The sequence below is a fragment of the Cicer arietinum genome, unplaced genomic scaffold, assembly GCF_000331145.2.
Source record: "Cicer arietinum cultivar CDC Frontier isolate Library 1 unplaced genomic scaffold, Cicar.CDCFrontier_v2.0 Ca_scaffold_1656_v2.0, whole genome shotgun sequence".
In the NCBI taxonomy this organism is placed as follows: domain Eukaryota; kingdom Viridiplantae; phylum Streptophyta; class Magnoliopsida; order Fabales; family Fabaceae; genus Cicer; species Cicer arietinum.
This window is the reverse complement of record NW_027335305.1, coordinates 1-2,930: the sequence shown is the minus strand read 5'-3', so window position 1 is coordinate 2,930 and position 2,930 is coordinate 1. Positions and strand designations below refer to the sequence as shown.

Below are 2,930 nucleotides of genomic sequence, written 5' to 3'. Positions count from 1 at the left end.
ATTCTTGTGCAATTAGGGTTTTTAACCAATCTGATATGTTCCTAATAGTCATAGTTCACTTTAAAGGATCGATCTAGGTCAAAAGCAAAGACGACGTACATATCGTGCTCACGGAAGAATCAATCGTATGTTGTGCTTATATTATTTATGTCTTAATGTATGTATATTGTTGTTACATTCTTAATCTTATATATATTGGTGGTGTTTTTTTGGTCAGCCTACATGTCATCTCCATGCCACATTGAACTGATTTTATCTGAGAAGGAAGAAGCTGTCCCGAAAGAGGTATTGAACGATCATCTGCTGAAATCATTTTATATCCCTATTTCTTTTGCATCAAACTTATTCGTTATTATTCTTGTAGCCTGAGTCCCAGTTGGCAACTAGCAACAAGAAGAAGTCTGAAGGTCTTCGAAGCGGCGCTTCATCATAAATTGTTATTGGAGCTTATATTTGAGGTCCTAAGTAGCACTCTTTCGCTTCTTTCCCTTATGTTTGTTATGAGCTGTTTTTGAATTCTGAGCAGCAGTTTCTGTTTCCTATACTATGGTTTATGTTATTTGACTTGCTTGGAAAATTTTATTATGGTAATTGCATGATCGATTTCAGTTTTATTTTAGACTTGCATAGTTCCGTTTATTGTGTTTTTTCTACTTTGTTATGTGGCTTTTCTGGATTTTGCTCATTGGTCTTCCTTTCTGATTTTTGCTTTTTCTTATTGTTGATACACCTTTTTACAATATGTTCTGTGAGAAGGGTTGAGGTAATCATTCATTCCATTGTACTTTGACTTCTACATTATTGAATTAATTAAAATGACTTCATTCTTTAGATTTATAATAAAAGTTCTATTTAGCTACCAGCACTGGTTCAATTAATTAATTAATTAATGCATAACAAACGTTGGACTAGTAATCTGTGTACATTATAATCCGTAATACCAAATGATGTTTATTGAGAGTACTTTCCAAGTTCCTTTGTAGTAATTGGATTTTGTTTAAGTAGATTATTAGTCATTTTTTTTGTCTGTAGAAAAAATTTGAAATTCCATTAAACAAAACACAAAGATGAAGTAAGAACGAGGTTATCATTATGGAGTATAACAATTTATATGGCATGAATCTTTTTGTGGACAACATAATCTAAACACTGATTAACTGATTTGTGAAGCGGTTATTGTCTATCAAATACTAACCTGCTGTCTTTTCTTATCCTCCTCCTTTTCTTGCCTTAGTGTGTTATATTCTTCCAGTATTTCCATTAGAGGAACCTGCATAGATGTCATTTTGGCTTGCTGTTATCTTCTTAATAAAGCATGGCATATACTATAAAAGGTCAATCCAGAAAATACATACTGGTTCATGGAAAAGAAACTGAGTGTAAGACTTCTCAAACCATTTGATGTCAACATAATGATAAAACTATATAGTAGGATTTGCTTCTAGTAATTCTTAAGATTTTTGGTTATCTTGTGAAGTGCTGAGGTGCAACTTTGTGTTACTGTATTCCCTTAAAAACTATATATGTGAATGATCATATCATGTGGTATCAGAGCTTGTCTCTAGGTTTGGAATTGAGGAAAATTTTGTTTATGCATTTTTTTTTTGTGAAACCTTAATTGCTAGTTGTGTTGCTTTTGTTTGAGTTGTAGTTCTTTGTTAACTTGTGTGTTGCTGCTACTTCAAAAAAAAATTATACAAAAAACAAAAAAAATTTGTTGTTAAAGGTATTGCACACTATCTGTTTGACAAAATTCCTAAGTATGTCATATGATCAATATATTCGCGATTTTGTATTGGATCCAGAGTATGTGAAATATTTGTATGAAAATGGATATGCAAAACAAGCTAGAAAAGTAGAGAAGCTTGCCTTGAGAGAGATAGATAAAATCAAAGAAAAGAAAGAAGAAGAGGAGAAACATTTGAGGGACAAAGGGCAAGAAATTGACGTCAACTATTTGTCTAATTGTGATAATTCTCTATTGCAAGTGCTTGAAGAAGTGTCTCCAAAGGAGAAATTTCATCCATATAGTGACATTGAAAGCAAAGTGAAAGATTATGGTAAAATTGAAAGTCTCTTCAAACAAGAGAGTGAGGTGAACGAAACAATGTTAGTGCTTGAAAGTGATTATTCAAAGGTTCCTCAAAAGGATGCTTCCAAGGAGATTATTGAGTCACCATTTTTTTGTGATGAAGAGAATGTCCATGTAACTCAACTTGCTTTGAAGCCTTTGCAAATACAAAGTAACATATTGTTTGCCAAAAATTTCAATCCCAAGAAGGTCAATTTGGTCATAAATATCAAATTCAAAAGGTATAAATTTATCCCCATCTTTAGAATTTCTTACCTTTACTATAAGTGTGATAAGATGTTAATTGTTAAAGATGGAAATGCGTTTCACCGACTTATCACATTTGGTGACTTTTCTAATTTCCCGTTTGACCCCGGTGGATATGATGAGCTTGTGGTTTGTTTGGATTAATTCTTCATGTATGATATAATGGAGCTTAAATTCGTGGTCGAATTTCTTCAAGAAAGAGGGAATGATAAGGATCTCAAGAGCATGAAGATGATTCATATTTTAATAAATTAGGATAAACTTTATATATTTTAATTTGGTTTGTATTAATTCTTAGTTTGCTTTGATTTGGAATTGTAATAGTTTTATTATTGATTTAGTTTTGTTATGTGTAAGTGAAGATACTTTACTTACTTACATTAAATTTATTTTAGAAAAAAAAAAAAAAAAAGATGTAAGACTAATATGGGCCTAGAGAATGGTGTCACTTATGACTCATTTAGGTTTAGAGATAGACTTAGTATAAATAAGCATTTGTAACCTCATGGAGGGGCATATTTTGAATATAGTTTTTGTGAGGCTTTGCTCTCTAGAGTTCTTGAAAGAATTCATCTTGAACTTATCAAGGCTG

At 31.7% G+C, this 2,930-nt stretch overlaps 1 long non-coding RNA gene across 1 annotated transcript; it reads left to right on the top strand.

Annotated features, from left to right (window-relative positions):
* Window positions 1-69: 69 nt before the first annotated feature.
* On the top strand, window positions 70-465 carry LOC113785033 (uncharacterized). Its single transcript, XR_003471197.2, has 3 exons — window positions 70-125; window positions 218-285; window positions 365-465. It is a non-coding gene; the product is annotated as an uncharacterized lncRNA (long non-coding RNA).
* Window positions 466-2,930: the final 2,465 nt, after the last annotated feature.